At 40.0% G+C, this 27,265-nt stretch overlaps 1 protein-coding gene and 1 long non-coding RNA gene across 2 annotated transcripts in view; one reads left to right on the top strand and one right to left on the bottom strand.

Annotated features, from left to right (window-relative positions):
* The window catches only part of CPLX1 (complexin 1), a 110,411-nt gene that overhangs the window by 69,249 nt on the left and 13,897 nt on the right, over positions 1 to 27,265 (top strand). The gene's annotated exons all lie outside the window — the stretch shown is intronic.
* LOC135407220 (uncharacterized) overlaps positions 12,964 to 27,265 on the bottom strand; it is a 69,348-nt gene continuing 55,046 nt past the window's right edge. Inside the window, exon 3 of the long non-coding RNA XR_010426765.1 lies at positions 12,964 to 13,932. This is a non-coding gene — a long non-coding RNA (uncharacterized LOC135407220). The remainder of the gene's footprint in view (positions 13,933 to 27,265) is intronic.

A 27,265-nucleotide genomic window follows, 5' to 3' on the forward strand; every position in this document is an offset into this window, starting at 1 on the left:
AAAGCAAAAATGTATAAAAGGAGAAAACTGAAACAGAAGTTTTGTCTAGTATGTATACATACACAAGTTGTTTTTAACAGGTATGGATTAAATCCACGACACTTGAAGTTTTAGACAGCTCCATGATGATATTTCCTCATTTCTCACAAGAAAGAGTGAGAACTGAGCAATTAAGTTGAGTGAATGAGTAGGAACAGATTATTTACACAGAATACAGGTTTGAAAGTGCATGTCCTAGGTCATGAACCCACAGTCACAAAGTTAGTCCTTTAGTGCAGCTGCAGGATGTTGGGGAAACAAGCCATGAAATCGCATTTTCATCAATTAGTTAATAATGTTCTAGGTGAGGCTGACAGAAGGAACAGACTGATGATGTTTGTTGTTTTTGACTTTTTGCCTTGGCTTTCCAACAAATGTGATGAATGCACTCTCTTGTTTAGGGCTTCAGGAAATGTGGGAGCTGTGGCAAGCTTGAAAGGAATAATGACAAATGCCATTTGCTTGTGTTACATTAAGCTTGTGTTAACTTCTGGTTTTAAATCCAGTCTGTTAAATTGAGACGCATATGCCCTTAGCCCAGCATGGCAGCTGGGCACAGAAATGACTTAGGGAAAGAATAGTATAAATTATGCAGAAATCAGATATTTTTTTCAGTAAAAAATATGCTGCACTCTCATTTGGAAATTAATTTTTAAGAATGATATTTGGACATGACATTTAGAAATAACTGGACTAACAGTTGTCTAAGCTTCTACCCAGTGTAGTCCAGCACCTGATAGTGAAAATGGACTGAAAGAATGTAAAGAATGTAACTGGGGTACACTCCAGCTTCATCCTACCCCAAGAGATGTGTATGCAGCTTGCCTTCTGATCTGATCTGTTCTTGGTCTTAACATTAATGCCTCACAGATCTTCTGGACCCTCTTATAGCTGTCCCTGGGAAGAGATACCACACTTGACCAACACAGGCAAGAGTGCCAAGAGGCATTCAGTGCCCTTGTGTCTGGTAGGTGAGGCTCTGGATAGCTAATATCCCTGTTACCTTGCTAATAACAAGTACTGTCAGCTTGCCATGCTGCAGCAGCTCTTGTTTCCACTTGGGTGGAATATGGCCTTCTATAAACAGATGAGCTTGTTTGTGTCTGTGCACACCTGCATACCTCAGCTAATTATTTTCTTCATGTAATAATCTGTACTTAGTTATTTACATAATTAATTATTTCCACCACTGTTGCAGAACCTAGTCCCGAGGAAGCCCTAGTCCATGTTTTGTTATTAACACTCTACCTATCTTGGCTGTTAATGAGACAGTGTCCGTAGGCTGGCTTCCTGAAAACCTCACACATGTTTAGGCAGTCAGCGTTGCTGAACCCATGCTGAAAAGTAGCAAAAGGTCTGGGCTATCCTCACAATGATGGGTTTAAACCAAAAATGATGTAAGCTTGGTACTCTGTCCAAATGTCTTGACAGAATTTAGGTTTGAATTTAGTCCATGCTTGAGATGGAGCATGAGCTTCTTCAGTGGTTCAGTTCTCGGAGTAAAAGGGGGAAATATCTCTGGCCCATCATGTCTTTGTCCAGCCTTATGTGCTGGTCATGTGCTATACAGCACATGGTTTTGGTTTGTGTGCTACAAAGCAGAAAATTAGTTATATTAATAAGGATTTTTGTGCTTGTATTATTAAGGATTCATGTTCTATATAAAGCAGAAGTTTAGTTATATTGACAGAAATTCCCATCCTTCAACTGAAGCATGAAATCTGCATGAAAAGTATGGAAAGGTGTCAAATGGAAAATTCTAATGCTGGAAGAATTAAGGTTGCCTCTACAGTTGTAATTGACTTTGTTGGGTGTTTTGTAAAGATTATGGCACAGTGCATGATTATATGTTTATGCTTCTGGGAACCTCAGCTCTCCATTGCAGAAGACAAAGTCAACTGTTTTCTTAATAAGCAGATGCTTAGTATTTCATCTCTGTCATGCCTTACAGCGTGTGTTTTCAAGCTCATATACTATGTAGTGTTGAAATTCTGAGGGCAATACAATGAATTTCCTCGTTTGGGAGTTTAATTCTCTGTTGCTATAATTTTTATGCATTTACTAACATAGTTGAGTTTATCCCAAGCATGGATTCCTCTGAGATTTATCAGGGTGGAGGATAGAGTTTTGTTTAGTGTTTTGTGTTTCCAAGGTATAAAAGCAGAAGGGTCATTATGTGAATAAAGCTTTGATGGCAGGAGAACGTTAGCAACTTATTGCATCAGTGATCCTCAGTGACACAGTAAGAAATGCTCAGGACTTCTTGTCCTTTTGCATGCAATAGGGAATGGTGAAATCTGGGTTTAGTGTTTGTTCCTGCAGGCAGCATATCACACAGCAGGAGAATGTGCAGTCCTTGTTCCGTTTAAGTGTACATCCTTCTGTCTCTGGATGCGAGCCACTAATTCTTCCTATTTTTCTTATTGTGCCATTAAATGCTCTCAGTGATTAGGCAGTAAGATTCTCTGCAGTATTTGGAATTGTCCATAGAATCATGGAATGGTTTGGATTGGAAGGGGCCTTAAAGATCATCCAGTTCCAACTGCCCCTGCCATGGACAGGGACACCTTCTGCTAGATCAGATTGCTCAAAGCCCCATCCAATCTGGACCTGAACACTGCCAAGGATGTGGCATCCACACCTTCTATGGGCAGCCTGCTCCAGTGCCTCAACGCCCTCACAGTAAAGAATTTCTACCTTATATCTAATCTAAACCTGCTCTCTTTTCCATTTAAAGACATTCCCCGTTGTCCTGTCAGTCTAGGCCCTTGTAAATATTTTGTAGCCCCTTTAGGTACAGGAAGGCTGCTCTAAGTCTCCCTGGAGCCTTCTCTTCTCCAGGCTGAAGAACCCCAAACCTCTCAGCCTGTTTTTGTAGGAGAGGTGCTTCAGCACTCATTTCATCCTTGTGACCCTCCTCTGGACTCACTCCAACAGGCCAATGTCCTTCTCATGTTGGAGTCCCCAGAGCTGAACACTGTACACTGTGTCCCAGAAAACCATGAAAAATATTCAGTTCTTTGTGGATATTTAAGACTTGTAATTTTCTGGTCTTCCATGCCTTAAGGTGGATGGTATTGGAATTTGCTTCTAAGAAAGTAAGAACATTTGGTTTGCTGGCAACGGGAGCAGTCCTAAGGTAATGTCTTTATCTTCTCCAGTGGGAAAATGTTCTCATAATGAGCCTTTTTTTTTAAAATCTGATTGCTGAACTTACTTTTAGAACTAAATCACTCAGACCAAAATGCAGTCAGGATTTATAGTTGCAGCCCTAGATTCCTATGTGAGATAATCAGCATGCAACATAATATAATTATTTAATTTTAATATTTCATTTGCATATTTCCTTATGTAACTGGTGCATAGCTGTTAAAATCCTGTCGTAGGGCAGGAGAGATAGCAAAATGTGAATTGGCTCTGTTCCTCAGCAATATCAGACCTTTGAAACTAAACTCCAAGCTCAGGAGTGCAAGCTTAGGTTTGATAAAACTTTGTTGCTATAGAATAGCTTCCCACTGTTAGCTAAACGGTCTTGTTTCATTCTTGTATACCTTCAGATGCAGATATTGCCAAGGGCTTTAAAAATCCCTGTACAATGGATTGAACTTTCACTGCCTTAAAATGCAATTTTGATGGTGCAGTTTTTCCTCATGAGGAAGAAATATACAGTACATTTTTCATTGGAGACTATCGACAGCTGAAAAAAGTACTGAAATTGTATTATTTGCATGCCACAATGTGAAAGATCTCAAAGAAAATGTTTTCCTCAGCAATGAATCATGTTCTCTGATTCAAAAGATAAAATTCATGTCTCAATGAACACAAAGATTCTGTCTGATCTCTTCCAATTTAAATAATTGATATTAAACCAGTGATGTGAGTTTTTGTCCAGCACTTGTGATCTAATGAAGATGTGGCTACTGTTCAGTGTGGGAACTTTAAAATCGATTTTCAGAAATCTATATATACTGCACAGATGGAGAGGTATCATTAACTGGACTCTTCTGCTTCTACAGTAGATTTTTATAATTCAAGGTAAAAAAACAAAGAAAAAATATTCTGCTTAGTTTAGTTCAGTGCAGATTCTATTTGCAGTATAGACAGAAATGTTTACAACTGGGTCACAGGCCCTCTAGCTATGAGAAAGAAAAAGGCTTGGCTATGACACGACCAGTGTTATGATTTGCAAGACAGGGATTACATTGTGCCTTCCGTGAAGTGGAATGGATGAGTGGGATGAGTGGGAACAGTCGTAATGGCACCAATGATGAAAATTGAAAAGAATTGCACTCTTTGCAGCAATTAAATCGTGGGCTGTTCTGGGTGAGGAATTTTGCAAGGGCAGCATCCTGTGATGTTCTGGCCACATTTGATTCATTGGTTATTGAAGATGGTAGAAGCTGCAGGAAGCCCAGGAAGATTCAAAAGAGAGAAACACATCTGCAGGGTGATTGAAGGATGTTGTAACCCCATTTCATATTGGTATTTGGAGGGTTCCAAGGGGATAAAGTGATTTGACCTGGACTAGACTTTTGACCTTCTGCCAGAACTTGTCCCCCTACCAGTTGTATGTAAGGATGTCCTGACTGGCCTGTGTTGCCTCTCAGCCAGATTCTTGAGTTTCTGTTATCAGTTTTCTCCATAGCTTAGAGTACAGATCTTTAGCATCAAAATTCTTCCCAAACTACAGCCCTTTGCAATTTTACTAAGTCACCCACTTCCCTACCACTTTCAACCTTTGTAAATTCCAGACACGATTTAATTTTCTGCTTTGTATTTCCAAAGTCCCCTTGTGTGGAAGGCAGTTACTACCTTTCGTGAAAGGTTGAACAAACTGGTCTCCTTCAGTAAGAGGAAGCACAGCCAGAAAGTGAAAGGTTAATAAAGTTATCTGGGTATGTCTAAGTTCAGCAGTCTCTCTTACAAGTTGAGAGAGAATGATGCCTTCCCAGATGTGCTTTTTAGCACAGAACAGGGATTGATGTTCCTGGTAAGGACCTCCAAGGCCGTTATTAAAGGTGGTCATCTTCAGAGTGATTGTAGAGACTCTGTTCCTACAAAATTTAGTAGTTTTGTCTTTATATTCCCTTAGAAGTCCCAGGATATGCAACATGCCTTGGCCTATGTGAATCCAACCACCTATATCTACACAATTCTCTGGGTGGTCTGAATGGAACTGTGAGCCAGGCCTTATCTCTTGGCATTAAACTAACAGAACTTCCCTAATGAGAAAAGCTGCGTGCATTCCTTCCTGAGCTGTAACTTTAGGCCTTTTTTTTTTTTGATTCATAAAAGGAAGGCACCTTCAGCAAACCATTGGAGCTTGGAAGTAAACTGGCAATGTGCTTCCATAATAGTTAGAGGTTCCATTATTTAGCAGAACCCAGAAGGTGCTGATTCCCCCACTAGTTCCTTTGGGGCTCATTAGTCTGCTTCTTTGTGTAGCTCTGCCTTGCTCTAACTTGGTTTCTATGTTTCACGCTAGTCCAAATCTATACCAGTAGATGTCACTTTGGATACTTGCTAACGAGATCCCACTGGGTGATGCTTCTGAAGTTACTGAAATGTCTCGAAATACAGCCGTTTTTCACTGACTAGGGTGTCCTGTACAGTCGTTCAGACGAAATCCTCACTTAAATTTTGTTTTACTGACCTAACTGGCAAAACCTACGCACGTTGCTGAGAGGGTCCTCCCACTCAGGATTGGGTGCAAAATAAACCCAAGCAGATGACATACAGTTATTAGTGCTGCAATTTAACTAGGGAAGGTATCTGAATAGTGTCTCAAGCCGTCCTTGATGTGACTCATTGGAACTCCACACATTTGGCTCATGTACTTGAAGAGACACAAAATATGGATCTCAATTTTTACAAGTTTATTTCCAGTACTACTGCAACTGTGCATTTACCTCTAAAATACCATTTAGCACTGTTTCTGCCTTTTTGATGCCTCTTTGTGATTGTAAGTGTGACTGAATGATGATCTTGTTCAGATCAGCTGGCACGACCAAGCTACACAGGAGGAAAGGCTTTTTCTGAAGAGATCTCCAAAATGTAATTTTTAATGACTAGTATTTAGTTTAATTATTTATATTAGATATTTTACACATTAATTAGATAGATTCTATCATGTACAATATAGTAAATACTATATTAATTATATAATTTAATTAATAATGTGGTTGTTATTAATTTTTACTTAACATTACTGTGCGTGATTTACAGGTGGAGAAATTGAGTGGCTTACCCAAAATCATGCAGTGTTTGAGTAGAGAATCAATTTCCTGAGCTGGAGGCTTAGGGATATAGTCTACCCCTTTTATAAATGGGTTTTTTTCTCTTCCTGAAAACCTGGACATCTCCACAGACAAGCAGATCATGACAGACAGAAGTTAAGGACTTAGAAATGGAGGCCATCCCAGAGTCTTTATGACCCATGATCCCATTGTCACTGGTCTCTAGAAGTGGTTGCCATGCCCACACCTGCCCACTTGGAATTTCTTTAGCCACTAGAGCTAAGGCTACATGGAATCATTTTTTGGCTAACTCACAACAAGGGATAATATCAAGAAGCAGAGCAGCTCTGCTGCTTTGGGGAATAAAATATTGTTTCCTTGATGGAAAAAAAACTTAGTCAGGATGGTATAAAATTTGGCTAAGTGGCTGGAGGGGCTCTGAGCTTTTGTCCAACACAGCCACTCCAAATCTTTTGGTTCATCTTATCTTTAAAAGTAGACAGCTCTGTCCTTTGAATCTTTCTGGATCATGCTACTTGTGTCAGGCTCAAAATGCAGACAATTTTGTGAGAGTAATTTTATTAATATCATTGCCTCTAATAAGTACAGGTACAGCATTTTTTTTCATGGAACTTTTTTCCTTGCTTATAAATCAGATGCAAGGGGGAGGGCTTGTACCATTGTTGATTCTTTTTTAAGTCAAGCTGATTCAAGGACTATGCAGCTCACCAAACAGGATTTAGAGGTCTATTCCATTTTTGCTGCAGCCAAAGAGCTCCCATTACTGCTTAAAACCAGGGAATAGCTACATTATGTCTCTTCTATTGGCAGTTTGTTATCTGAGTCTTGAACGATCATATAACTAACCAGGAATTAATGAGACCAGTGGAATTATGCCTGCTTAAGAATGCAGCCTGACGCCTTCATGACTCAGCTAATGGAGGTATCATTCTTTTCCTATGAAAGTCATCAGAGGCAGGCTCAGCCTTTGAAATGCTGCTGCTTCCTTAGAGCAAGCTGTGACTTTGTGCTGGCCTCACCATGAAGTTCTGCATCTGTTCTGGCATTTCTTTCAGTTTCATCAGCCTGGGATTTAAGATTGTCAGAGAGAGTTAGTCACCTCATGCCTGAAAGAAGGGCTCATATAAGGCCAGATCTGAGTTCATGCATGGGACAAGGTGGTAAAGTTTAAAGCATGCTTTGCTTGTCCTAGTTCTGTAGCCTTTGCCTGCTGTGTGGCTTCGTTTCCCTTAGACGCTTACTGCTTATGGTTAAGCTGGGAAAAGAAAGGATGGTTTGCATGCCCTATTTCTAGTGACTGGAAATTCATATGGCCTTCCTAAGGATCTCGGGAGTTCTCTTTCCTTCCTTGTTGGCCAGCTTTGAGGCAGTCATGAGTAGAGCTAACTTAGTCTTAGCAGACACCAGTGCAAAGTGCCCTCTTGGAGGCTCCAGGCCAGGATGGTCCTCTTGCTGATGCAGGAGGAAGGCTGTGGCCTTCCTTTGACCATGTGAGAGTTTGGGGAAGGCAGACTGGCTGCTGCTGGGAGAGAAGCAGGGAAACATTCGCCCTTTCATCATTTCCATGGGCTATGGTTTTTTAGGGTTCTCTCCTTTCGCTTTCAACACAACCTTGTCTCTATGTCTACTCCTGCTGGGGAGCAGAGGCTCAGGTTATTTATTTGAGTGGGAGACTTCATAGAGGAATTTCTTTTCCTTGGTTACAATGAAGGGAGGAAGAAGGCAGCCTTTCAGCTCCAGGCCACCACACTCAGATTCCCCATCCTTTTCTGGAACTGTTGACATGATCTTCACAATACCATCAGCCTATACTGAGCACTGTGCTTTTGTGCTTTTGGTCCCAAGCTAGGCCTCCCAGCAGCTCATTAGAAATTTAGGGTCATAAAAGGGCTGATCTTACTTTTGAAACCGGCACCATGTAGTTCTGTAGGATCTCACTGGTAATTTTACAGCTGCTGGATTATTTCTGTCATGCTTATTTGTAGGGAAATATATTCTCCTTGTTGAACTCTAAATTAGAGGAGGGATTCTTCAGCCAGAGATCAAAACACAAAGATAATCCAAGTAAATGCCTGATGTGGGAAAAGCAACTGATAAACTTCCCCTTCAATAGTGCAGAAAGCACAATGGGGCTTCTAGGTGTTTTTTTAATCGGGACTTGCATGCCTGATTGAAAGTTTATTCCAGCTGCTGCCAAGTTGTTTTGGAGATAGAGGCATCCCAGTGTACCTCTCTTGAAGACTCCTCAACTGTTTTCCAACATTCTGAGGTTTCTGTTGAATCATTGGTTGTTGACTTGTGGGTGGTGCTGAAAGCATTTCTTTCCCCCGTTTAATGAGTGGCTAAGATGCCATAGGCAGAACACAGCAATTTAAACTGTAAACCTGGCCTGCAAAGGCAAAAGTGGAAAAACAGTGTTGCAGAGAAGCGGAAGATCAGCTTCAGTGTCTGTGTGCTTGGTCCAGCTGCATATTGGGCTAGAATATTTTCTCACCTTCTGTCTTCTGGTATTGTAATCACAGATTTCCATGCACCATAATTTGCAGTGACTATCAGGTTTGTTTAGAAGGGAAGAAGCTAGTAAACTGCCTTCAGTTGGGTAAGGACTGCACCTCCACTTTCTGCAGTTAATCTCCTGTTGAATGAGAAGGAAGACTTTTCTGCCCCTGCCCACTTTGAGTTATTCTTATATAACATGGGGTTTTAGCTCAAGGTAGGAATTGAAATCTGTGGCTTAAATTTAGCACACTTTGATCTGGAAGTGAGGCTGCAAGTTTTAGGAGAACAACTCTTCTGATACAGTCTTCATCCATACCTCATTGCTACTACTGCAACTCTTGCCTGCAGTGTTTTTGCTTCTGGTCAGCTCTGATAGGAGAGATGAATGAGAAGATTTAAAGCAGAAACAGAGAAACATGTTTTTGAGTCGTGCTTGGATCTCCACAAAGCCTTAAACATGACATGGAGCCTTCTGGAGATCTGAGAGAACAGTTCCTTGTCAGTCTGATGCTGTGTAACAGAAGCATGCTTGGTTTAGTTAACTCCTAAAAGATGGATGGTGCTTTGTAAGTCAAGAAGTACACCAACAATGCCTCCTATGTGTGGTCTTGCAGCCTTTGCAAATCTGTCCGTGCTATTACAGAGAGCCAGCTTTCACTCCTAACTTTCAATAAAATAGGCAATAACCTGTATGTTCTCTTGAAGCAGTCTCTCAGTCTGATGTGTGCTTCTGCTCTTCATTTGCCTTTCTCCCTTGTCTTGAGAAAGAAGACAGATTCCAGAGGAGGAACTGAGGCTGTGTACTTGAAAGTGGACATCCCATCCCCCCAAAAACGGTTTTCAGTGGGGAGGTGGGGTAAGGGTGTATGCTATGTTTCTTACAGGTTGTTCCAAAGGAAAATAATGTGCTGTTGCTGAATTTCCATGCATGGTTAAAGTGACTCTTCCTCCTTCATGACATTTGCTAGGGAAGGGTGATCTGCAAACAGAAACAAATGGAAAAGCATTGGTCTGCTTCTGCATAAATGTCCACTCTTCTGTTATTCAGACTGAGTGTTTGGTAAGTGGTTTAGGGTAATTCTGCCCTGCCATATGCTTTAGATGTGGATTTGAAGTAGAGAGAGGTAGGGGATGCTTCAGGACTTCACTTTGAACATGCAGTGGGAGAATATCAAGTAAGAAGCTGGCAAGCTATACCCAGAGATAAGGATGCTTCTGTTCCTGCAGGGCATCTGGCACTTTTAGGGAAGGAACAGGAACCTAACTGGCTCAGGACTACTCTGAAGGCTCTTTCCATAGGCAGGTGTGCTTGGTCTCTTGTTTAAGTGTCAATTTTCTCAGAGACTTAGCACTCAACCTTGTTTGACAGGCTCAGTGAGTGTCAAAGAGAAAGGCCTGTCACGCTACTCATAATCTGCCTCTCACTCTGACATGTCACATTAGAGCCTGTGTAAAAGACATTATGTATCCTCTGGGCCCTTTCAGGGGCTGGAGTCACAGGTCTGGTTATCAATAATTTTTCTAAGAATCTTTGAGTGAATTTGGTTGGCAAAAGCCATCACAGTGATAGGACAAAAGCAATCACAGATTATGGGAGAACTCAACAGACCAACATTCGTATTAATTTTTCTCTTCTGCCTTCTGGCTCTTCGCTTGTGCTGTTCACATAAAATGGTCAATTCATGTTCCCAGCACTGCTTTTTATCTCTGCTTGGCCCACAAATGCAAAATCAGATTTTAAACCAAACAAGATTGTGTTCCTTTCCTCCTACTGACTGGTCCTGGGTTTCCAACAGGCAGTTTTTCCCTGCAAAATATAGCTATTTCTCAAGGGCAAACATGGGACTTCTGGGTGCTGAGAGCACTTACAGAGGCCCCAGGCAAAGGACAGAAGTCAAGGTGCTTTGCCTTCAATTCAGTACTACCACACTGTATCATAACTGTGAACTGACCTGCCTATACTCTTTGTCTCTTCTATTCAGTTTAATGATCCACTTGAACCCATGTATGTTAGAGGTACCACATGACAGGTAATGAGCAAATACCCAACAGCACAGACTTTGAACCCATTAAAATAATTTAAATCTGCTAGAGATGGTTATGAAACCATACCCTTGACAAAACTTCTTTGGTGAAAGGCTTTATGCTCTATGACATTATATTTATTAAGAACTCTCACCACTTGGACAGTTTTGAGACATCTTGGTTTCCAATCCCAGTGACTTGGGCACTCCTTGCATTTTTCCCGTATTGTTTGTGTGTATTATTGAGGCAGACAAAAAAACACTATTTGAAATCCTGGCAGGAGATGATAATTTGAAGCTCCTCTCTGCCTATTTCTATGACATATATCTTGTCAAGTGTCTTAACCACAGGGCAGCATGAATAAGAGCACTGGCATAACCACAATAGCTCCATGAAAGACTGTGATTTGTCATCTGCTTTTAGTAAGGGTGCCCAGAAATGAAAAATGTATACCTCAAGCTTAGTGAAATTATTTATTTGACTGTCATGGGCTGTTTGCCTCTAGTAGTGGGAAGTAGTTTAGAAAGAAATTTGAATTTTTAGTTCAAAACCTAAATGGAAAAATTCATCAGTTTCTCACAAATCTGATGTGACGTAGAGTTGAGGAACCAACTATTGATTTACAGAGGGTGGGGGTGGTTCAGGTGCAGAGAGACCATTAAAGGTGCTTTTTCTGTCCTGATAGCACCAAAAGGCATTAAATCAATTCCGTTATCTCACACATACACCCTGCAAGCTTTTAACACAAAATGTAACTCTGTTTTTTTAGGAGGATTTCTTGACATTTGCTCAGTGATGACTCAGAAGTAATGTGGTAAACGCTGCATTGTTGTGCACATATGAATTTGTACATAATTCTGACAAAGAAATCTAAAATGAATAAAAAATTCAAAGCTTAACTCTTGGTAAGCACAGCTTTGAAGTAGTTTGTAAAAAAAATCCACAGGACAAAACTGTGGCTCTTCCTAATGCAGCTAACTTAAAACAGGATTGCACAGTTCCTGTTCTCCTAGTCTTCTGTAATCAGGGCATGATGATTGTGAAGTAAGGAAGTTGCTTAAAAGATACTAAAAATGTCGCAGCTCCTCTAATTCAAATCAAACCTGAAAGCTCTGAAGTGTTGGATAAGCGAAATAATAGTTATTAAGGCACGTGGGCCTTGATAGGAAATGCCAGGTCTCCCTGGCTTTTCTGTTCTCAAGGGCACAGTGAACAACTTCACAATATGAATGAAAAATCAAACTGGAAGCTGCACAACAGGATGCCTGTGAAACAGACTAATTTATAAGTTGGTGCAGAGCTAACAAAGGGCTATGTTGGACTCCTTTATCATGACTTTGATAACAGAACACAACCCTGTTTTCACAAGTCTGATTAAATAGGGTAATCTGTGCACTTTCTGGCAATTAAGCTTTTTAATGCAGCTTTCAAAATCTCCAGTCTTGCATGCAGTATAGTCCTAATCACAGTGGCTAAAACTTCTGATGGTTCCTGGTTTGCAAAAGTAGAACTCAAAGGCAAGAACCTCATTTGTAGTTATGGGTAGCGCTTGTGAAAATTCAGGAATTGCAGTGGCTTTATTGTCTGGGAGGTGCAGTAAGTTCCACCCCAGCAAGCAGCCTCACACTTTCTGAAACAGAAATTATGGTGGTACTTTTGTGACAGGGTAAAGGGTGAAGTAACACATAAGAATAAGGATAATTTCACCTCCAGTGCAGCTGGGAGGCAGAAAGGAAGATGATACCACAGCTAAGAGAAGAATACTGTGTAACAGAGAAGTGTTGTTAATCATTCTGGTATAGATTGCTATTCTAATAATGACAGTAGACCTAAATTTGTTATGCTTCCTATCACTTATGCTACACTGTTCATTTAAGGAGAGATACCACTGTGAAGACCATCACAGAGCATAGCAGGAACAGGTACAAGTTTCTTCTATGTCCCTTATCAAATTTGGATTCCACACCACCCCCAGAGCAGAAAGAAAGAAAAATAAAAAAAATTCCAATTAATTCAAAGTCACAGTAGGCTGGTGATTATAATCTTAAACAAGATAAAACATGCATAGGTATTTTTTCACTTAAATAAAACCAACCCCAAATCAAAATATTATCTACAATTCAAAATAACTGAAAAATTTATTTATTATTTTATTTAGAAACTGCAGAGAAATATCCTGCAGTATTTATCTTGTTTAAATGAAAATTTACAGAATAATACAGGAACAATGGTATTGTTATGCTAAGCCCAACATTTTTAGTGTTTTCTAGTTAAAACCTGGTTTTTCCTTTCTTTTGGATCTGTGAGAGCTGGTGTGCTCCGATTCTTTGTTCTGAACCAGTGAAAGTATTCTCTGGGGAAAAGTGCAGGGTTGTTTTGCCATGAATATGGCACATACTGCAAAGGAGGAAGCTTTGCATGATTTCTATGTGGATAGTTAAGCTTGTTTTGTTTCTGTTTGTGTTTAACTGTGGGATGGTTTTGGTTAATCTGACACAAGGTATCAGCCTTTCTGCTCCATGATTGCTTTTCACATAGCCTGGAGGTGTTTTTGTCTTTCCTGAGACAATATCACTAAGTGTCAACTAATAATAAAATGTCATAACCTGATATCATATGTAGTATCTTCTTACATGATTGGAGACGTTTTCTATGTATTAAATAGTGTTGACAATATTTTCTTTGTCCTTCGACTATTTAAGTCATGACAAATTTCGCTCAGCTTATGTCATTAACTTATGCAAGAAGCTTCAATGGGTGTGCAAATGGCAGTAGGTCCCTACCATTTGTTCCCAGAGCCATTAATGCAGCTGGTGGTCACTCCTAGTCCTCAGCAGGTTTCTGAACAGCAGGCTTGTGCCTGACAGGAGCTGCTGGATTCTGTCAGGTGCAGAAATGGAGTGCTGTCGGCAGAGCTTCAACACAACAGAGGCTGTAGTTATGTGTCTCAGCCTTACAATCCTGAGATATAAATGTCCTATAGCTGAACTTCAGGCCGTGGGCATGATACTGTGGTCTCCTTTACTCTGTATAAAGTTTGGAGGATAAGCTGGTTCCATGTTTTTGCAGTCTCCTGGCTGGTAGTGGGCGGTTCCTGGCTCTCCTTTGTGCTCTGTATAGAAACAGTAATAGTGCTTACAAACTAATGTAAAAATAGTGCTCTGCCAAACACCTCTGTCCCTGGTTGGCCAGAGAATTTCCACCCTGCCTGGTCCCTTGCTGTGGTTCCCTACATACTGATGTCCACACTGCTCCAGTGCAAGAAAGCAGCTTGGACAACGTGCCACCAGGTTGCTGTACCTGTTGCCCAAATTGCCTAGGAATAGAAACATTCTTTAATAGTGAGTGGAAAGCCTGTCAGGTTAAACTTTGGTCAGGTCTTCCCTGGCACCATATGGTGAATTCCACACAGTTCCTCTGACATGGTGAAGTTGCCTGTGTTTCCTAAGGTGGCTCTGAGGCAAGTGATCCCAAATATTTCTGAACTGGCACTCCCATGCTTCTCATACAGGATGGGCTGTGTCTGCTTTGGCTAACTATATTGCAGCACAGAACTGCATATTCAGCTCTTCAGGGATCTTAAATACTTACCTAGAAAGTGTAGAAAAAAAGTCTTTTTTGTGGGAGACTTCAACTAAAATGAAATATGTTGCATACCTGCTACTGCAGGACTAAAAACATCCTTGGAAATATTTTTCCTAGCTCAAGAGGTGTTGCTTTCACAAGGAAATTCTATCTTAAGACCTCATCTTGACAAATAAGTAGGAATCCAACTCAGTACTTAAGGGTGAATGAGTCTCAGGTGCAAGGGATCATGGCCTGAACATGTTTGCAAAGCTAAGTTTAGATAAGCAAGGAACAATTATTTGATACTTCTGGCTGTAGAAAGTTCAAAACAATATTGGGCTAAATGAGCTAGAAGATCATATTTAACTAGGAAAACATAATTAATAATTTGAAACTGTTGAACAAATTTTATCACATGAATGCCCTCATTATACAAAAAATCCTGATAGTCTTGGAGGAAAAAAAAGTAAGCATTAAAAATAGAAAATACACTGGAATAAAGGAAATAATATGCTCAAGATCATAAAATGTACCAGAATTTGTAAAGGAGGAAAAGGAGGAGATGAAGAACTTTAGAACTGGAAGAATTAAAGGCAATAAGATGCTTGTTTAAAAAAAAATGGCCTAAGAAACAATACTTCCAATAATATTAATCAACTATCAAATGAGTTCTGCACAACTGTTGTTAGTGTTGAAATTTTTTTCCAGGTACAGAAGACACAAACAATGCATCTGAGGTGAAAATTTTATAAAGTTGTTCGCAGCCAAAGATGGTGCTAGATAGCAGCACTGATGTGAAAAGAGGGAACCTGGGTGACCTGTACTGTAGATAGTAGGTATTGGGCCAGTTGGGTGGATACATCAGAAAAAGAAATACAGATAGATAGTACCAGTGAACCTGCATTTAATCTGAAGTTGGAAGAATTGGTTCTTGTTCAAGGTTAGAAGTTTGTTTCATAATATAACAGGACATTCTCAGACATGGCATGTTATCACTTTTTAATTCTTAGCCTGAAACACATATTAAAGAGATAAAGGTTTTGCCAACAGAATCCTTGTCAAATATGTAGCTTTTCAGTCTTGTGAATGATTAGTCCTTCACCTGAGACCTAATGAATGTTTTTATTAAGGAGATAGACAGTTGTGTAAAGAAAGAGCAGAAAATCTATTTTCTTTTCTGCTGGACAGGTTAAGAGCAAGTAATAACATCCCATGAAAAACCCATGTGAATCATCATGTGACAATAACAATGCTGTGGATTTCATTTCAGCCATCAAGCCTGTGATGGAAGTAAAGGCAGATCCAGTTCTTTCAAAAATTGCAGCTTTACTGAGAACCATTGTTGAACCTCATTAAAATTATATATCCTTTTAAAAAGAAAGAAAAGGAGAAAAAGGCATTTGATGATAAAAATGTCTCCTACTGTTGGAAATTTCCTTGCATTCTTTCAGATAATTAAAGGAAAGAATGAAACACTTACTTGTGTTTTGGATGATGTTAGGGTAGGAGCACAGCTCTGCTTGCTAATGACTCCCTTTCACTTAGCTACCTCTAAGCCATCGATGCTACCAGAATTGAATCACTGAGTTTTATGAAATATGAGTGGGTTTCAGGTTGCTTTTCCCCTTTCCTGGTATGAATGAGAAGAGGAAAGGGAGTAAAAGCTTGCAGTCTCGCCCTGACCAAATTCTTCCCTCTCCTAGAAGAACAGGCAGGTGGAGGATGAATTTTAGATGAATTTAGCCTGACTGCCTGAAGTGTATCTCTGTTCTGGCCAAAGAAGCATTATAGACCTGAAGCAAAATCACTGTTCAGCCAAAAGAAGTGTGCTGTGGGTAGCTCTGAAAGTCCCATCATCCCACTGTCAGAGAAGAAAATGTTGCTGAAAACACTGATGGTGAAGACCTTTGAAGAAAATACATCAGTTTGAAAGAGATTTGATCTAGCTACAGAACAACTGAATGTTTGTAGCCTGTTGATGCAGTCCTATCTAAGGAAGAATTTCAGTGAGGAAGAAAAAAATCAGACATTGAAAGTTTCTTCCAAAACAGCAAAAGCATTGTGCCCTTTGAGTTTTTGTTAAAGCCAATAGCACAACTACTACTTTTGACTTCTGTGGTGCAAAAGAAGATCAAAAAAGTTGGTCATAAAGAGCTCAGGATAGCTGAGAGAAGACAAAGAACATGGAGACAAAATGAGTTAAGTGACATCATCAGGATGACACAGCAATTTAGTGGCAAAGCTGGAAACAATGTATGTTCCTTGAATCCCTGTGTCTGCTTAACTGTATGGCTTTTCAGCATGAGAAGGTAATCCCACTGATTTCCAATACTGTAAGAAGAGAAAAAATCCAATTGAGATACTATTCATGTGGTGTGGAGAGAAGCAAAACAATCATGTACATTAGATCCTTGGCAGACTAGGCAAAACAGACTGCCTTGTGCAAATGCTCTGAGGAGATTACCAGAGTAATATTTGTGAAAATTATTCAATTTATTAGAGATGAAAAGAAGAAATAAGGCAGTCCCAAGCCTGATCCGCTGCTCAGAGAAATCACTGAGAGACTTTAATTAATGTTAATTGGAGTGGATTGATCTTTTTTGGAGCATTAAGTTAGCTTGAAATCACAGTTGAAAATGAAATCTTATATTAAGAAATAAAAGTTTGTATTCCTATCAGAGGACACAAAGTAATAAATAAAATATGGCCCCAGTGCCTTTAATATTTATAAAATGTAAATTGGGAAATGGCATTGATGAAATTACCTCAGAAAGGAGTAAGCATAGCAACTAGAAATAAATACATCTGCTAAATTAGCAAGTCAGTTCTGAATGGTGTTTTTAGACCAGCAAAGTCTGCTATGACAATGCTTAACTGAATCATAGAGAATAATATGGTAAATATATAGGATATATTTTATGTTTATCTGGTATGTATTTCATGAAGTGTCAAGAACTTTTTTTATTCTCTAAATATACACTTCCAAAATGTAACAAAGAGCTGATGAGTTTCTTTGGTTGGTTTACCAATTGCAAATTACCAGTAGTCATGACATGCACACACTGGAAAAACATTCATAGTTTTGCCCAAAGAAGAGGCAGAGAAGACAAATGAGGGATTGTAAAGAACTGATTTCACTAAATACTGAAGAGTCACTTGATTTTTCAAAAAGCTTTAAAAGTTGAAAACCACACAGAATGGGTAGTCTGTGCACCAAAATGTTTCTCTAAGCATGTGCTGTCCCAGCTTTGCACTATAGCTCTGAACAGGAGAAACCAGTTAGCATGCATTTCCTCCAGGTCTCAGACTTCTTTGCTGAATCTGAATAAAAGTAGAACTCAGATTTCCACGTGGCTGTAGAGTTAGCTGTATTTGTATGTCTTTGAATGTATACAATGAAGTATTAGCTGGGTATCTAACCATTCTACATTTGGTTGAATAATAATTTTGTTAGAGAACAAGTGCTCCTTCGGACTAAAGAATGGTCACGTCCACCCATGACACTCACTCTCATGCTGTCTGGAATTTAATGTTAATGCAGTGGTTCAGTGTCTAGCTGTGGCTGAAAGAGAACCTGAGGTGGGATGCTGTAACACTAATGTATGCATCTGTCTCAGCAAATTCTCACAGAGATGCCTAGTAAGAGATGTCCACCAGGGAAAGAGAAGGGATGTAAGATTTTGCAGGGCTTATGAAATCCTTGTCACAGTTTCAGTTGCGTTGCAGTGGTCTATGTGCAGGCTGCATCCATTTTCAAGCATCATGTCTGAAGTCTTTCAACAGACTTGGAATGAAGAATATAACAAGATTAGAAAGGAAGAAACATTACATATGGAGAAGAGCTAAATGTGGTGACCTAAATGCAAACTTGGTTTCACAATGTCCCTAAATTGCTGATGGTTGAAAGTAGTTGTCAGAGACAGGATCATTTAATATTACCCTAATTCTTACAATCCTTCTCAGAGCAGCAACTTCTGGCTATCCAACTGGACCCTTGATCTAACACAGCATTACAGTTCTTCTGTGCCATTGCATTCCTGATACAAATTTTGATCTGTGGGCTTTTTTCTCCTTTCTTTTCCTTATAAGTCCAGACTGTGACTTATCTATACTACTGAAGAAGAGAGCAAGTCTGAGCTGTTAACACTGGTGACTGTGTCTCCCCTGCCCTCTTCTCCTCTCCTCTCCATTTTTGGTGGGCATAGAAATCACTTTACTACAAATCGATATTTTCTACTTAAACCTCATTCTGATTCATCCTTACTCTAGGTGATATATCTGGGCCTTATATCATGCTGTAAGGCAGAAAGAAAAGAACCTGAATAGGTCCATTGTTCAAACCACAACACAACTGCTCTGCTCAAAGCTTGGCGGAAGACTATGTTATGATTTTAATTTTCTGCAGTGAAGGAAACTGTTGCTAGGGGAGTGGGACTGGGAAGAACTTGGGACATTGGGATAGATCTTTGGAAACTTTGATGTATTGTCTGAAAGACAAACAAAGTCACTGTGGTTTTCTAGATACTACATACTAGAAGAATACTGAGGGGATAATATTTTTACCCAGCACTGTGCTCTCTCATCCTTGCACTTGACTCTGGCAAATATGGACCTCCACACACTCTGCCAAAGGCTCCTTTCTCTTCCAGTCGGGCCCTGCTACTTGTTCTTTCCCTGTCTGTGCTGCAAGAAACCGACACAGTGTTCAATTTCACAGATTGTCCCAACACACGACTGCTGGCATTTCTTCAGACTGTCGTAAAGTGATACCTGATGCAACTTCATTCTTGTAGCAAAATTTTAATTCTCCCCAGAAGCAGAAAATTTTCTCTAAAACTCTGACTGGCCATTGAGATTTAAATGCCCTGCAGCCACTCAAAGCTTCAGACATGGGTCTTAAGTTCCCATAAAGAGGTCAGCCTGGAAGGGCCTCAGACTATTGGAGAGTAGTGGTGGCAGACCAGTACCCAAAGATGAGAGCTGCTGGGAGATGACCCTTACTGAACTGTGGCTCAGGATGTGCAGAGAAAAACAGGTCAGGCTGGTTCCTTGACCTTTTCCTGGCAGGAACTATCCAGCTTAGCAGCACCATTGCAAAAGGTCTGTAGATGACTCAGGGAAAGAGGGATAGTTAGTGAGGCGGGCTATCAGCCTTGGTATCAAAAGAGCTCATCTATTCCTGATGTACATTCAGGGAAATGTAAATTCAGCAAGGGGTGAAATTATCTTTTGGGGCAATTGAGGTAAAGGTAGGGAATATTATCATCCTGACTAGGCACCCATTAACTCTGTGGAAGGTCTTTCATACTAGTCAGAAGAACTAGTGAAACTGATCTTAGGTTTGCTCAAAGGCATAGGCTCCACATTTGAAAAAGAGCTAGTCTTGTATGCAACAAAAAAGTCTTCTTGTAGGGAAATCAGAATTGCAGGAAGGCTGTCCTGAAACTACATTTAAACTGAATCCATATTTGAGAAAGCCAAGAAATACACAATCAGCACTAAATTAAAGTAGTTTGGCCTCAGTTTTTAAAGACTCTTTTTCTTTTTGCTAGTCGTTAGCTCTGGAATGATAGTGTGTGACATAACATACATTGGAACTAGTTGGGATATGTTACAGTAAATTTAGCAGCTATTACCAGCTTTCATTAACAGAACCCAAATTTATTCCCAGGTTGTTTCCATTTCTGCAGAAGGAGTTGATTATGCATAAGAGAAGGGAGGTTGAGAGAGAGAGAGAGAGAGAGAGCTGGAGAAAAACGAAGAAGAACCTTGGTGCTTTCTAATTTTAGTGAATCAGTCAGAATGAGAATGGGTAGTTAAGTCTCTGCTTTAAAAAAAAATTAAAGAACTTCACAATGGGCACCCACACAATTCAGAGCAAGAGAGAGATAAACTCAGATGAGGAGGAAGCCTCCAGAATATCTGATATCATTTTAGGGATAGCTAGGTTCATAAATGAGTTTGCCTTATCAAGCTTTAGCTATCAAATTGTTCATTGCCTCCACCTGAGCTGGTGGTCAGTTGTTCCTTGGCACTCAATAGGGAGAAATGCAGACCTCAAAGGATGATATCCCAGGTGCATGCCTTAGAAGGGGATGTATTGCTGTCCACTGACTAGACGAGCTCAAAACAGATGCTTAACTTGTAACTATCAAACTATGAGCAAGTGCTCACTCATAAGGAGCTTCTTCTATTACCACATTCATTGCAAAGCCTTTGTGGAGAGGAGTGCCCAAAACAGGAGAACATCATGTGAATCATTGTGCTAGTTACTCTTAATCATAGCCTTAAACCAGTTTGCAGTCCATGTCTTCCTCCAGAGCTGGAGGTGGCTGTGTCTGGCACAGGGCAGCCCCAGAACTCTTATCATAGAGGCCACACCTCTTAGACCCCACCTATCAGCACCTGGACACATAAACCCATTACTGTGTGGCTTCCCAGACTTTGTCTCTTGTACTGTAGAAATGCCCTGCACTTTTAAGGCATGGTTCAAAGGGAAGTTGTGTCTGGAGTTTTTCTTTTTTGTTTTGAATATACTTCTCAGATGATATCCCAGCAGGAAAAGCCACGAAGCAAAGTGGAAAAAAATATTGTTAATGTCTTCTAATTAAATTCATTGAAGCAAATCATCTTCCTGCTTCCTACATCCTTCATTGTCTGCAGTGTTGCCTTGTCTCCTCTGGCATGAGCTGGCACCTTCTTCTCTTGGGAGCCCCACACCTGCTCTGCTAAAGGCTGATGAAGTTAGTGCCCCAGAAAAGTCATTTTCCAAACACAAGCCTGAACAGCCAGGCAAATAACATTTTCACACAACATTACTGAATAATAACACAGTGTCCTCAGGCTTGCAGTGGCTGTGCTGGGAAGCAGGTGTATGGTGGAATATTGATGGGTAATCTAGAGAGCAAAGCAGGTGCTTTTAGAGCCAGCTACTATAATGCTGTCAGTGGGTTGTTCTTGCCTTCATACAATCAGAGACCGTATGTCTCTAAGGCTCATGCTTTTTCCTCCTGGCACATGTGTGGGAGGGGCTAGCTTCTTTCCATGGAGAGAACAAAGTCAAACGAGCAGGAACTGGGGCTGAGTAAGCTGCCACATTGGGAAAGTGACAGGCAAGCTGTTACCAGTAAGGATGCCCAGAATGTATGAATATATAAATAAGAGGGAAATTTTCTATCAGCAAAAACATGCACACCATATTTCCCACTCTCTTTGAAAGTACTCCATAATCAGAAGCTTGTGCCCGGCTTAAAAATCTGCACACAGTTTTTTTGCCAATGTGCAAACTTCCTATCCTCCCACACTCTACAAATCCCTTTGACAAAAATCCTGCAGATGATGGATTTCCACTCTCAAAGCACATTAGGTCAAGATTGAGAAGTGCAAGAATTCACGTATGTCAGCATCTGCTAAGCAAGATCTGAAAGGTAATCACAGGGTGATATACTTGCTTGACCTGTTGACATGGTGCCAGGAGTTGTCCTTAAGTGGGAATGAAACAACATCTCCTTTCACTTCTGAGCCAGCTCAGACACAGAGCATCATTTCTGTTTTTCCTTTTTATTTGATCTGCCCTGGCTCTAGATTGGGCTGAGTTTGTTGGTGGCTTCTCCGTTCAGCACACAAAGAGTCCTTTCCTTCAGGTACTTCTAAAAGGCAACAGTATTTCTTCTCTCAGTATCAAAGTTTCTGGTTGTGTCGCTTCATTTGTTCTAGCTGCTTCTGTGTATACTTGCATGGTATGTGGTAGGAATTTTTTAAGTACTCTACTGTTGGTAAAAGATACACTTCCACTAACATGGGGCTTCTCTTGTGGCAGCAAACACTGAGATTTGAAATGTTTTTTTTTTTTTTTCTCTCAGCTTCTCAGCCAAAGCTATTACATGAAAAGAACCTAGATTGTAGCAGCAATTTGTGTAAGTAAGGCCTTTACCAAGATAGGCTGAAGCTTTGACCAAAAATCCCAACCAGCTGATCCAAAAAAGCTCACATGATCCAAAAAAAGCTCAGTGAAGTGTATTCTTAATTGATCTTTTTAATTCCTCTTTTTTTGCATCTGAAGAATAACTGTTCATTAATGGCCTGAAGCGATGGAAATTTGTGAAGTAATAGGATTCCTACTTGTTCGTGGCTTTGTTGGGCATGCACAGGTATTTTATGATGGGAAGATCCTAAATAGTAGTAAGGGCACAAAACAGGATGATCAGCTGAGCATGTTGTTGATGTGCATGGTCACACTTACAAGCAGGCTCAGTTACTTATGTGTCTTCTTCCAACACTCCCTGCCACTTGATGTCATGCAAAATGTGATTTAAGGTCTCTCTCTGCCCTTATACCCTGCCTCTCACCCTTCCCACATGGCTACTGAAAGTCTCATTAATGATGTCAAAATGCTCGGACAATATAATATTAAAATAGAGAGCCAGCCTACATTTGCCCAGTTTGAGGAGGATAACATGAGCACAGCTGGGTATCAATTAGCCCATAAGTAAGTGCTTTGAGCTGCTGCTTTTTGACATGGACACAACAAAAAACCAACATGCCACTGCAAAAGATCCCATTCATTGTTGTATCAAAAGCACCCACTTAGATCAAGGAAGAGGGAAAGAAAATGGGCTTGTTACTCTTGTTTTGACTCATTGTCTGGAGGATGAATGCTTCCCAGCAGAAAGAGGTTAACCCTTCAGCTGTTCCATACCCTCCCATCTGAATTGCTATGAGGGCCTGCATATATGGAGAGGGCAAGAAAAACTGCATGTCCCAACCAAGACCTCAAGAACCTATGAAAATTATTATAGTAACTGTTCTCCCTTGAAAAGGCTCCTTTCATTACTTCAGTAATTGAAGGTGGTAGGAGTGAGCCGCAATGCCTTTGTCTTGTTTCTATAAAGAAAAAGGCATGCCTATGAGAAATGTACAATAGAGACAGCAAGCTCTTCTACACAAGGTTCATCTCTCCATTTTGCTGTATAGCTCTTAGCTGGATGTGGGTTGTGAGTTTCATGGGATCTGCCCCTGCTCACATGTCACTGACAATGCTAAACGTTTGTTCTCTGACCACGACCAGCCAAGAGAAATGATGAGAAAAGGTCAACAACTCATCTCTAGTGTGGGTTTTCAACCATCAGCCCAAACTGGTTGCTTGCTGTTGCAATGATCTGAGTTTTTTTATGCAGTGGCTGTTCACATGTGAAAGCAGTTCTCCATATCTGTAATAGCAACCCAACCTTGCAGCACTAGATAGCCTGAGTGGGTCCTTCTAGCATTGTAACACCATTACTGCTGTTTGGTTGGATTCTCAAGATGAACCAGGTATTTTCCTTTGCCAACTTCCATTCACTACAGACATGACTTCCCCAGTCTCTTGGGAAGCAAAAAAACTGTCTAGAATTACATAAGGAAGAGGCTGGTGTGCCAGATCAAAAAGGGCTAGAGAAAAATAAGTAACTTGCCCTTCATTTTTTCATGTCCCTCTAAAGAGCAACAGCATATGAATAAACACTCATAGTTTCCTACTTGCTCTTTTTGGATATCAAAAGTGTCCTTCCTATTTTTAAAGCATTTTGATGTCAGTTCTCATCTCTGTTGCCAGTTAATGGGATTGAAAAGTACTTTTTGTACTTCGGAGGGAAGCATATGTCAAAGGTTTGGTACTAATTGATTAACTATCTTTGATTTTACTGAGTCTCAGCTCTGAGCTTGTGACAATACCTTGGTCTCCACAGATGTATTAGCAGGGTGGGTGTGCTAATTAGATCCTTGCTGCAATGGGGCATGGCAACAATTATTCCACAGAGAAGAATCCTCAAGGAATTGATGACAACAATTAAATACTCTCAAAGCAAGGACTAAAGATAATCACCTAACTAATCTTTCCTGAGCTCTGAATTACATTATCTTGTGCTTTAAACAAAGTCAGCTTTGAAAACTTTGGTGTAGGTTAGTGAAAGAAAAAGAATTCTACTGAAAAGTTTGAGGCAGTTTATTGTCCCGTAAAATTCATCCTATCAAACTAGAGGAATTACTGAGGACAGTATAACTCAAGAAATTGGCATGGAAGGAACTTGTTTTATTTCAGTGCAGCATCATTGTAAGCAATGACTATGTTTCAGAGCAGACTCACTGCAGCCCCTTTAGAAGGGTAAATCTTATTTAAATCCTCTGTTCACAAAATAAAAATTAGTTGTCTCCCACACCGGTCTCACAAAAAGCTGAGAAAAATTTCAGATGAATACCTAAATGTTGGTATAGAGGACTAACTTCCAGGTTAGTCTTCAGGATTCTCAGCAGTAGCGATATGAATGCTGCTTTTATATCTGGGACTGTTGGTTGGCTCTATTCTGATTTTTTTTTTTTTTTTTTTTGCTTGTGTAGCAATTAAGCTATGTTTATAATCTGTTGACTTTGTTTAGGTAGACTTTAATCTTTTTCATTTCCCTCAAATCCACTGTCTAATAGGAGACTAGAGTTAGATGAGACTGTCCCTCACAGTGCTGAATTACAGTAAATTACAGGGAACATAAATGTGGCCAGAACATACTTCCAATCATGTAGAGGGGTATCACTTCCAAAATCCTTTCTAAGTTCCTTCTTGATCTGCTGTGATGAGCTCTGTTACCTGCCACTTTTCTTTATTGATAATACACTCCTACACGTGCAAGGGCACTTTTTAGTCTACTGCAAAATACCAAGGAGAACCTAAATTTTCATAATATCAAGAGCTGACATGTGCACAAAGAAATGAATGCAACATGATAGAAACAAAACTGGCACTCAGAAACTTTTTGTTTTGGTTTGTTTGTTTGTTTTTTTTTTGTTTGTTTGTTTGTTTTTTTAAATCTGCCATTAGTGGCTTCTAGGGATCTACAAAGAGATAAGATGTAGGGAACTCACACAGTTTGTCTACTAAGAGCTGAACTTTAAACGTATCAGCAATTTAGGGCTGAATTTTCATCTGGTTTAAAGCTCAAGTCTGCCAAAGTGCTTGTGATCAATAAGGCAATGAAGTGCTGAACCCTACCAAGCATAAACCTAGAAGAGCAGGATAATAATAATTTCTAAGCCTCATGAGCAAACCATGAATTCCCTATTCCCCTGGAGAGGACAAATTATATTTCTTTTGGCAATTATCTGCATCTCCAGCAAGCTTTGCATTGTAAGAAAAAAAAAAAAGAGACTTCTTATCCTGCAGTAAACCACTCCCTATCCACTGAAGCCCTTGTATAAGGTTCTTGTAGAGACAAACTGACTGGATTAGAGTTTTCAAAATAAGATTAAATAATGCAAAAATAAAAATAAACTCCAAAACCCTAAAGCAAACAAAAAATTCAACAACAACAACAACAAAAAAAGAGCTTTCACATGTGGTAAACAGAGGCTATGGAAAAGAAATGTTATGTCTAATCTAAATTACTGTAGTGTTCTGAGGAAATAATTTTGCCAGCCTTGTACTAAAAGGAAGGTTTTCACCTGGCAAAGCAAAAAACTGCAGGAGGCAGGAAGAAGGACGAGCACCTTATACTCCATGTTCTGATCTTGTGAAGTGTGCACATAAACAGAGATATACTCTATGGATTTATTTATGCTGCCAGATACATAGCCATAACATAAATTCTTCTAAACTTATACAAGCAACTGCACGTGTGCATTTCCAGGTCTCTACCATTGGCTTCTGTAGAAAACTAAATGCAGACTTTGGAAACAGTAGAAATCATAACCTGCTTTGGCTAGGAGCACACGTGCTCTGCATCACTGGAAGACGCCTCTGGCCTCATGGGAACCTTCTGCAGCTTGACCTCATCCTGGTGATCATGGAGCAAAACTGTATTTTCACTGAAACCTACGAGCAATTAAACTGTAATTGTTACTGTGGAATATGTAACTTTTCTTTCTTCTTACCCTGTTTTAGCTGCTTTGAAGTATAGAACTGACCCAGATTTTCTTAGCAGGTTGGGTTCTGGGGGAGAGATTTTCCACAGGACCTAAGAGGCTTAGGAGTACAATATATACTGTACTTATCTTGGGCCCTGTGGTCATGAGTCAGTGCACTGATTTCAGTCAACCCTCCAGGTACCTAAAATCAGTATTGTGGAGCATCTGATCCTATACTCTTCTTCAAAAGTCAGATATTCTCTGCTTACTCTGGAGATTCTTCTCTGATTACAAGATGGAAACTTTGCTAGTCAGTAGTAATTTGATTATCTCCATTACCGAAACTTTCAAAACGTCATTCCTCTCACTGAGGCTGACTGTATAGCTGTAAGGCATTGTTTTAATATGGATGCTGCATATACAAAAGGAAGAAGGTTAACATATTTGCAAACAGAGAGAAAATGAAAAAATGTTTTCTGCCAAGTATTCTGAAAAATTCATGTGTCTGTTCTTTCTTATAGAGTTTTGTTTTCCAAAGAGTAATAACTTTGTTCACAAACTGCTGTTCACACCACCTGAATGTAGTAATGGGAAAAAAGCTTTTGACTGGGAAAACCATGGAGTTGACCAGTGAGCAGAATGGCCAGTTTTCTTCAACAGAGTCAGCATCTGTAGTAGACTGAGCCAAAACATGTTTCCCATCTGCCTCTATGCAAACACAGGCAGCATGGGGAGGAAACAAGAGGAGTTAGAGATGCACACATGCCTTCAGGGCTGTGATCTTGTTGGCAACACAGGGAGGGGGTGCCATGGCTCCTATAGTTGGATGTCAGAAGAGCAGAGTTTGACCTCTTCAGGAATCTGCAAGCAAGCAAGAAAGAGCAAGAAAGAAAGAGCAAGAAAGAAAGAGCAAGTGAGTGAGTGAGAAAGAGAGAAAGAATGGAAAAAAAGAATGAAAAGAACGGAAGAATGTAAGTAAAAACAGAAGGAAGGAAGGAAGGAAAGGA

Source organism: Pseudopipra pipra, chromosome Z, assembly GCF_036250125.1.
Source record: "Pseudopipra pipra isolate bDixPip1 chromosome Z, bDixPip1.hap1, whole genome shotgun sequence".
In the NCBI taxonomy this organism is placed as follows: Eukaryota; Metazoa; Chordata; class Aves; order Passeriformes; family Pipridae; genus Pseudopipra; species Pseudopipra pipra.